At 49.6% G+C, this 10,000-nt stretch overlaps 3 non-coding genes across 3 annotated transcripts in view; all 3 read left to right on the top strand.

The window, feature by feature from the left end:
- The first annotated feature begins 3,624 nt into the window (after window positions 1-3,624).
- Window positions 3,625-5,919, top strand: LOC124319894. Its single transcript, XR_006913591.1, has one exon. It is a non-coding gene; the product is annotated as a small subunit ribosomal RNA (ribosomal RNA).
- Window positions 5,920-6,855: 936 nt separating this feature from the next.
- LOC124319884 lies at window positions 6,856-7,008 on the top strand. Its single transcript, XR_006913581.1, has one exon. It is a non-coding gene; the product is annotated as a 5.8S ribosomal RNA (ribosomal RNA).
- A 641-nt stretch (window positions 7,009-7,649) lies between these two features.
- Window positions 7,650-10,000, top strand: part of LOC124319890 — a 4,576-nt gene continuing 2,225 nt past the window's right edge. The window contains exon 1 of the ribosomal RNA XR_006913586.1: window positions 7,650-10,000. This exon is cut by the window's right edge and continues 2,225 nt beyond it. This is a non-coding gene — a ribosomal RNA (large subunit ribosomal RNA).

Here is a 10,000-nt window from a genome sequence, read left to right as displayed (position 1 = left end):
AAAGAGAGAAAGAGCGAAAGAAAAAAAGTTGGAAAAAATTTCTAAGTCCTAAAATTTCCAAGACCGGTTTTTGGTGGTGACCGGTCGGCGGGTGTGATGGTAAGCCCCGCCTGAGCTCTGGTGAAAGCCCGGCAAAATTTCGGAAATCAACTTTTTCGTACAGTTACTGCCCGGAACATCCACTACTTTCCTATATAGGGAAGAGGTTGTCGAGAAAGAAAAAGTTGAAAAATTTTCTAAGTCCTAAAATTTCCAAGACCGGTTTTTGGTGGTGACCGGGCGGCAGTTGAGCGGGCGGCCCGGCCTGAGCTCAGGTGAATGTCCGGCAAAAATTCGGAAATCGACTTTTTCGTACAGTTACTGCCCGGAACATCCACTACTTTCCTATATAGGGAAGAGGTTGTCGAAAAAAAGAAAGTTGAAAAATTTTCTAAGTCCGAAAAATTGAAAAATTTTTCTAAGTCCCGACGACGTGGTAGTGACGTGGTTGGCGGGACTTGGACGTATAAAGGCCGATGAAAAAAAATGGAAATGGAAATGAAAATTTCTCGATTTCCGACGACGGTGTTTGGCAACGACTCTCTCGCCCGGCCACTGGTCGGCGCGAGAGAGGAGTGAGCGAGACCCGTCGATTCGAAAAGAGAAGCCGTCACACCGTCGAGGCGTGGCGGCTCTCAAGTGGGTTGGTCGGGCGTGTCGTGATGACTCGCGACCGTAAAAAATTCCCACTCAAATTCTCCCATTTCCGACGACGGTGTTTGGCAACGACTCTCTCGCCCGGCCTCTGGTCGGCGCGAGAGAGGAGTGAGCGAGACCCGTCGATTCGAAAAAAAGCCGTCACACCGTCGAGGCGTGGCGGCTCTCAAATGGGTTGGTCGGGCGTGTCGTGATGACTTGCGACCGTAAAAAATTCCCACTCGTCGAAAATTTTCTAAGTCCCAACTTTGAAAACGACGGTTCCTGAAAGTCGGCTGGCGGTTGGATGGGGCAATGTCCCCGTCCAATCGCTAAAAATGAGCCGGAAAACGGAGACATTATGCGGCGGAACATTAGTGGTTTTCCTTAGTATAGAAGAGGTCTCGATTCCTAAACTCGGAAAAATTTTCAGAGTCCCAAAAATTTTCGAAGTGTCGAATAGTTTGGTTTCTCGAATTGAAAATTTTTTTCAAATTTGCGACATTACGACAAGCAGCGATTGTAAAGCCCGGTCCAAATTTTTCAAACGAGTCTTACTTCTTGTTAGTCCGCCTGGCCGATACCAAAGAATGGCCGACCGTCGACTATCGGGCGAATAGACGGGTGAAAGAAATAAAGTCGAAGCCGGTGGTTGGATAGATATCGAAGGGAAGGCGAAAGAGGCGAAAAGGAAAGCGCGAAATTTCTTTAGTAGCTTCGACGCAAAAACTTTGGTATCGACGGGGAGCTTTGGGAAATGAAACGAAGACGCAGAATGGGAAGTTGTCCGGTTCGGCGTTAGTTGTAGTTTCATTTCCACCGTAGCTGAGCTCCTTTCCGCCCGCCACTTCACATGATTTTAGTTTCGATTCCGTTCGATCGCGCTTGCACTGTCTTTGTTTTTTTTTCACTGCTTGGATCGCGGCTTTGCTCTAACCAGTTTAGCCCCATGCGATCAAAAAGTCTTAAAAAAAAAAACCGTTGAACGGAGACGAACTCGATGAGCTGTCGGTGTGTGAAATATCATTCCTTCGGTAAAACCGTTTTCGAAATTTCCGATGGTCGGTATATGTAAAAATATATCCGAACCGCGATGTGGACGGGAATTCAAACGCCCGCTTCACCGATTGGTGCGACAGCTGAGAAGCTCGTCACTCGATCCAACGACTCTTGGTCGAAAAGTTCAGAAGAGGTGCGCGCGTCAAACATTTTTTTGGTTTCGGACGTTTCGTTTCTTCGGCACGTGTGGTTTGTCTGTGGCCGTCTGTGAGAGAAATCGGACGCTTGTTCTTTGTTATTTTACCGTAACAAGACAAGACGGGAAAGATTCTTTCTTCCAAACTTACGGCATCATAACCATCAGCGTTTACCGTCAGCGACGATACGGAAGAGAAAAGAAAATGGTGCGCGTCTTTTCACTTTTTGACACCGTATCAAAAAAAATTACCGTTCAGGCGGAAATGTGTGTGTGTGTGTGTGAGCCGAGAGATAAAAAATAAAAAAGCCACCAAACAGAACGCTTTCAAATTATTTCGTGCGGCGTGCGCATATTTCACATTTTGCCGTTTGACGGAAGCTCGTTGTGTGGAACACAGAAGTGGAGATGGACGGAGTTGAAGGGGGGCGAAGACGGCCCGGTCGGACAAAGTCAAGAGATTGAAATATACGAGAGAATTGGGTGGAAGTGATGGCAAATCTATAAAATTCAAAAATCGGATGAGATGCGAGGACCGCAAAATGTGGCGTCGACTCTGACTCTCTTTTACTACGAACTTCCCTTCGACGGAAGATATCGAGAGCTGAGCTGAGCGCCCGCTGAGTATGGCCGGCGTAATTACAAACGAGTTACGGTTGGAGCTATATCGATTGTACGTATCCCGAACGTTCATCGAACAAGCCAGATCAACTCGGCGCCCGGTAAGATGTACGCTCAGTTATGGCCATGACACACGAAGGGAGAATTCAAACGGCTGTGAGTGTACGGCCCGCCCGGAGTTGTGTGTAGGCAGTGACCTCTCAAGAAAAAACGTAAAAAAATTTTTTTTGACAGTCACCGGTCTGCGACAAGTAATCAGTACGAAACTTGGGTGCAATGCAAAAAACATTTTGAGAATCCTTGCTTGACAACAACGAATCTAACACGATAAAAAAACGATCCCCATCGGTGTACCGCTTGCTTTTCTCGCGCTTCGGCGCAGAATCGCTTATTCAGCTGCCCTTGGAATATGTTCGTTTCGTGCATACTTGATCTCGGTCATTCTTCGGTGAACTCTTAAAGAATTGCGCACTTTTATAGGGGTAGTCTGGTTGCTTGTCTCGACTTGAAATGATTTGTTTTTTTCCGCCCATGACTTTCTATACGATGCCTCTATGCTGGCCTCTGACCGCGGTTGTTCCGAGTTTTCTCTTTCTCTTCGAAAGTCTTTGCGGAAAATTCTGCCTCGTGTGACCGTTGAGCGGTGAGGTGTGTGTGTGTGTGTGTGTCGTGCGGGGTGATGCGAGAGTGTGCCTCGGCGGTGGAAAAATAAAAATAAAACTCTGAGCCCACAAAAATTTAAAAGATGTATGCTTGTCAGCTTAGTAAAGCAGGCTTGACTTATGAGCATACAGCACGCCACATATGACCGTCGAAAACCGTAATACGGGAAAAAAAGTTGATGAATATATCAAGACCGGTCGAATGAATCCGATTCACTTTGGGCTCATAGACCGTTGAATGGTCTTTGACTTTGGAAATTGAAATGAAAAAAATCCAACAAACGGATCGGATCGGTGTTTCTCTTCACTGGGACTCGCTGTGACACGCCAGGCGTTGCGATCAAAAATTTTAGTTTCCGAAGAAAAAGAAAAAAAACGAAAAACGTGTTGATTTGGTGTGTGTTTGGTGATGCGTGGGCGAAATAAAAACCCGCAACTCGCCGGATGCATATCAAACAAACATACACGAAATACCTGGTTGATCCTGCCAGTAGCATATGCTTGTCTCAAAGATTAAGCCATGCATGTCTAAGTACAAGCCGCTAGACGGCGAAACCGCGAATGGCTCAATAAATCAGTTATGGTTCCTTAGATCCACTCCATCCTACTTGGATAACTGTGGTAATTCTAGAGCTAATACATGCACTCGAGCCTCGACTGCGGGCTTTCGGGCTCGCAGAAGAGGTGCTTTTATTAGATCAAAACCAGTCGGGGCCGGGCTTTCGGGCTCGCGCACCGTACCAATTTTGGTGACTCTGGATAACTTCACGCCGATCGCACGGCCTTCGCGCCGGCGACGTATCTTTCAAATGTCTGCCTTATCAACTGTCGATGGTAGGTTACGCGCCTACCATGGTTGCAACGGGTAACGGGGAATCGGGGTTCGATTCCGGAGAGGGAGCCTGAGAAACGGCTACCACATCCAAGGAAGGCAGCAGGCGCGCAAATTACCCACTCCCGGCACGGGGAGGTAGTGACGAAAAATAACGATACGGGACTCTTCCGAGGCCCCGTGATTGGAATGAGTACACTTTAAATCCTTTAACGAGGAACCATTGGAGGGCAAGTCTGGTGCCAGCAGCCGCGGTAACTCCAGCTCCAATAGCGTATATTAAAGTTGTTGCGGTTAAAAAGCTCGTAGTCGGATGTCTGTCTTCGGCCGGGCGGCGCCGCTCTGAATCAAGGGTGTTGCGTTTCACGCTCTGGGAGCCCGGGTGTCAAAGCCCGACTCTCTTCACGGTCGGACAACATCGCCGGAGTGGTGGTCGGTGCGTCGTTGTTGTATCTGCGGCCAGAGTTGGAAAGTTCTTTCGGGTTCTTTTTTAAATTTTGGTCGTAGTTGACTCGATTCGCTCCACCCAGTCAATCGTTCGGGGTGCCCTTCACCGGGTGTCTCGGGCGGCCGGCAACGTTTACTTTGAACAAATTAGAGTGCTCAAAGCAGGTGTATCCCAACGCCTGAATATCGCAGCATGGAATGATGGAATAGGACCTCGGTCCGATTTTGCTGGTCTTTTACTTTTGGACCCGAGGTAATGGTCAATAGAGACGGACGGGGGCATTCGTACTGCGGCGACAGAGGTGAAATTCTTGGACCGCCGCAAGACGAACAACAGCGAAGGCATTTGCCAAGAATGTTTTCCTTGATCAAGAACGAAAGTTAGAGGTTCGAAGGCGATCAGATACCGCCCTAGTTCTAACCATAAACGATGCCAACCAGCAATCCGTCGGAGTTACTCCAATGACTCGACGGGCAGCTTCCGGGAAACCAAAGTCTTTGGGTTCCGGGGGAAGTATGGTTGCAAAGCTGAAACTTAAAGGAATTGACGGAAGGGCACCACCAGGAGTGGAGCCTGCGGCTTAATTTGACTCAACACGGGAAACCTCACCAGGCCCGGACACTGGAAGGATTGACAGATTGAGAGCTCTTTCTTGATTCGGTGGGTGGTGGTGCATGGCCGTTCTTAGTTGGTGGAGCGATTTGTCTGGTTAATTCCGATAACGAACGAGACTCTAGCCTGCTAAATAGGTGACGGGTTTTATCAATTGAAACCGAAGGGAGTACGGAGGCGTCGGGATCAGGTGGCGGCGATTCGGGTCTCGGTGGGACTGGTTCCTTTAGTGAGGCAATCTCTCGGCTTGGTTTCGTTGTGCTTTGTTCGTCGGGTGTACGGCCTTCACGGGTTGGTTGCCTGGCGGATGAGGTATGGCGGGGCTTTGTCGGGAATGTCTCGCGGGGGCTGGCTCTATTGTTATTCGGTCGTCGTCATCCCCGGCGATACCTTCTGCTCTCGCGTCCGTCACGCAGTCTTCTTAGAGGGACAAGCGGCGTCCAGCCGCGTGACAGTGAGCAATAACAGGTCTGTGATGCCCTTAGATGTCCTGGGCCGCACGCGCGCTACACTGAAGGAATCAGCGTGTTTCACTCTCCCTGTCCGAAAGGACCGGGTAACCGCTGAACCTCCTTCGTGGTTGGGATTGGGGACTGCAATGATCCCCATGAACCAGGAATCCCTAGTAGGCGCGGGTCACTAGCCCGCGTCGATTACGTCCCTGCCCTTTGTACACACCGCCCGTCGCTACTACCGATTGAATGATTTAGTGAGGCCTTCGGACGGGCTTGTCGGGGTGCCGTCGAGTGGGGAGCAATCTCTGCCCGTGCGGTGCCTACCAACGGCGAGACTGAAAGATGGTCGAACTTGATCCTTTAGAGGAAGTAAAAGTCGTAACAAGGTTTCCGTAGGTGAACCTGCGGAAGGATCATAAACGAACAAGACAAATGTTTTGCGCATATGGCTTTGGTTGAGCACGAAACAACTAAAAGTTGCAAAACAAAAAAAACCCCATCAAAAGTCTTTCGGCGTAAGACATCGTATGAACTATGTGTGGGTTGACGGAAGAAAATCATTTATTTTGAACGGGTATCAGGCGCTCTGATGCGCGGTGGTTTAAAGCGGATTCGCCTTTTCAAATTGATTTTTCTTTCCTCTCGGCTCAAAAAAAAACACAAAGTCTTTCGATTTGGTCTATGGCCGTGAGCAAATTCTTCCTGCTTCGATGGTGAATGTCTCTATAGATTCATTCGACCTTTAGCGGCGCTCACAGTGTTGACGTTAGTAGAGTGAAGAATACGATAGCCCGCCTGGGCCGCGAGTACCGAAGGAACAATAAAGGAGATTTTATAAAGTCTTAGTCCCTAAATCAAACACTTTGAAAAATAAAAACTCGGTGGATGGAGAGTCGGAAAAAAAAAAAAAAAACATCAAGATTTTGAACGGGTATCAGGCGCTCTGATGCGCGGTGGTTTAAAGCGGATACGCCCAATCGAAATTGTTTTTTTTTTGTTTCTCTCTTCGTCTTCGGGATTTTTTGATTCTCGGTGGGGGACGAAAGTGTGAGACTTTACTCTGGACGTTCTTTTCGGGCGTAGATACTCGTGGTTGCGTGCGTGTGCGTCGTATAGACTAACACTCCAAAGCCCGACACTATGCCGTTGAAAACCGAATGTTTTTTAAGCTTGCCCTTCGCCCTCTCGATGAAGTAGGAAGAATTCAAAATCACAATAACACACTAAACCCAAATTCTAGTACGAGTGTTTATCGGAACATTTTCTTTCTGGCTTTCTTTCTCCGCCCTCGCATTCATTTGCTTGGGCGGGTTGGAGAAAAAGAGAGAAGAAAACGAATATGTCGTTTTATATACGACCCTGAACGGTGGATCACTAGGCTCGTGGATCGATGAAGAGCGCAGCAAAGTGCGCTAATCCATGCGAACTGCAGAACACATGGAGCATCGAAATCTTGAACGTAAATGGCGGCCCAGCTTCTCGCTCGGGCCACATCTGACTGAGGGTCGGTCGAATGATGAACGAACAGAGATTTTTTCAGTCTTGGTTTTGCATGTTGGGTCGCGGCGAGATTTATTTTTCACCCGGCCTGACCGCATAAAAGCTCCCGAATCTCTAACGTCTGGGTGCCGCGCGACTTAAGTGTCCGCGATGCCTCAAATACAAAAAAGGGGGAAAAATAAAAGAAGGTTCGCCCTGTTTTGTTTTTTTCCTCTCTATTCAAAAGAAACCTTTTTCGATGGCAAAACAGATGGGAAATTTTTGAGCCAACTCAAAAAAAAATTTTAGAAATAAACACATCTTCTCGAACAAGGTGTCGGCTGCGTGTGCGCGATATACCGCTTCAACGCGAGTTTAGTTGTGTGTGTGCGCCGGGCGTGTCGAAGTGTCGACCACCGCGAATTATCACTCACTCTAACCGCTCGTTATGCAAGCTTGGTTCGCGCACGACGCGTTGTTTCAATACAAAAAGCCGCAGGACGCCCTGTCACTTTTCGTAAATTAATTTTTGCGAATAACGAGAGACTCGCTTTATTTCGAAAAAAAAAAATTTGAACCGGCAATTATTCAATCTTTCCCGGCTTTAAAACGCCAAAGTCTGCCGAGCTAGATAAAGTGTTGTCTCCTTTTGAAAACAAACAATTCATTCTGACCTCAGTTTAGATGAGACTACCCGCTGAACTTAAGCATATCAGTAAGCGGAGGAAAAGAAACTAACAAGGATTCCCTTAGTAGCGGCGAGCGAACAGGGATGAGCCCAGCACCGAACCTCGCGCCCGGTTGAGCGGGTGCCGAGGAATGTGGTGTTCGGGAGGATCGTGCGCGTCTGTCCGGTATCTATCGTCCAAGTCTCCATGAACGGGGCGAGCAACCCACAGAGGGTGTCAGGCCCGTAGATAAGACGAGCCGAGACCGTGCATCGGATCCCTTCCCAGAAGTCGGGTTGCTTGAGCGTGCAGCCCTAAGCGGGAGGTAAACTCCTTCTAAGGCTAAATATCGCCACGAGACCGATAGCGAACAAGTACCGCGAGGGAAAGTTGAAAAGAACTTTGAAGAGAGAGTTCAAGAGTGCGTGAAACCGTTCAGGGGGTTAAACGGTGGGCCCTCGAAGGTCGAACAAGTCCCCGCTCCCGGCACTTGGTTGTATGCCCTTAACGCTGCATGGAGACTGCCTGAATTGGCGGCTCTCTTGCATAAGTCGTTCTGCGATCGCAATAGCCACGCCAAGGTCCGCAAGTGGGGGGCCTAGTAGGACTCCGCGACCGACTGGGTGTCTGTTACACGGGGCGTCCGTTAGCGAGTTTCGTGGTTACCTTCGCGGGTGCCGCGATGACGAGCGCGGCGTTTCCCAACAGTACTGCCCGGTCGTGACCTGTCTCCTCCCGGGAGGTGTCGTAGCTTTTTTTTGTAAAAGAGAAAAAGTTGCGGTGCTCAACCTGTGGAGGCCCAGAGCGGAGAGTAGAAGTCGGGTCCCACCCGACCCGTCTTGAAACACGGACCAAGGAGTCTAACATGTGCGCAAGTCGTCGAGAAATTATCAAACTAAACTCGCGAGGGCGCAATGAAAGTGAAGCGGCCCCGATGAGGGTGCATCCGCGAGGGGTGATCCCGTCTCGAACAGAGCGGGCGCAACCCCAGGGCGTCCGAATGCTCGCGAGATCTTTCCCCCTTAAAAGGGTTTGGTCGAGTCGGCCGGACGAACCCAGAGCGCACACGTTGGGACCCGAAAGATGGTGACCTATGCCTGGCCAGGACGAAGCCAGGGGAAACCCTGGTGGAGGTCCGCAGCGATTCTGACGTGCAAATCGATCGTCGGAGTTGGGTATAGGGGCGAAAGACTAATCGAACCATCTAGTAGCTGGTTCCCCCCGAAGTTTCCCTCAGGATAGCTGGTGCTCGCAAAGAGAACAAACGGAGTTTCATCCGGTAAAGCGAATGATTAGAGGCCTTGGGGTCGAAACGACCTCAACCTATTCTCAAACTTTCAATGGGTGAGAAGCCCGGCCTTTTTCTTGATTGAGGCCGCGGCAATTGATTTGAATCTGAGCGCCCAGTGGGCCATTTTTGGTAAGCAGAACTGGCGCTGTGGGATGAACCAAACGCCCGGTTAAGGCGCCTAAACGACGCACATTTCGGATCCCACGAAAAGGAGTTGGTTGCTAAAGACAGCAGGACGGTGGCCATGGAGGTCGGAATCCGCTCAGGAGTGTGTAACAACTCACCTGCCGAAGCAACTAGCCCTTAAAATGGGAGGCGCTATAGCGTCGTGCCTATACCGGGCCGTCGGTCGGCAGAGCGAATAACGTCCGTGTCAGCTCGAAGAGAGCGACGGCGCTGAGGCCCCGACGAGTAGGGGGGGTCGCGACGGTGAGCGTAGAAGGGTTGTGGGCGTGAGCCTGCCCGGAGCCGCCGTCGGTGCAGATCTTGGTGGTAGTAGCAAATACTCCAGAGGGATCCTGGAGGACTGACGCGGAGAAGGGTTTCATGTGAACAGTGGTTGGACATGAGTCAGTCGATCCTAAGCCGCAGGCGAAAGCCGACCTAGTGACGGGCGTGATGTGTTGCATCTATCGTATGAGTAGCGGGCGTGGTTGTGGTTGAGTCGTGTGTCGGTGATTCTTCTGTGGTGTGCGCGAAGAGAAAAAATCTAAAGTTGCGGGGTCAAAGAAAACACATGAATAAGAAAGCTTGTGAGAATGATAGAAGGTTAAAGAAGTGTCTTTTTCCTTTTTTTGATTTCTCTTAGCCGGTATTTGATTGTTTTTCTCCCGTCTCTTTTATTTTCCTAGTACCGTTCATCGCGTTATGGCATCGCATGCTTCTTTCGCAGCGCCTTCGAAAATATGAAACCATGTATCGTATAACGTGAGACGCCACCCAGGTTAAGGCGAAAGGGAATCCGGTCCTGATTCCGGAACCAGGCTGCGGCTACGTCCGCGATAAAACGACTTTAACCCTCGTAATGTCACGGTCGCGGTAACGCGACACAAACCGGAGAAG

This window comes from Daphnia pulicaria, unplaced genomic scaffold (genome assembly GCF_021234035.1).
Source record: "Daphnia pulicaria isolate SC F1-1A unplaced genomic scaffold, SC_F0-13Bv2 h1tg000213l, whole genome shotgun sequence".
In the NCBI taxonomy this organism is placed as follows: Eukaryota; Metazoa; Arthropoda; class Branchiopoda; order Diplostraca; family Daphniidae; genus Daphnia; species Daphnia pulicaria.
This window is presented reverse-complemented; position numbering and strand designations above follow the sequence as displayed.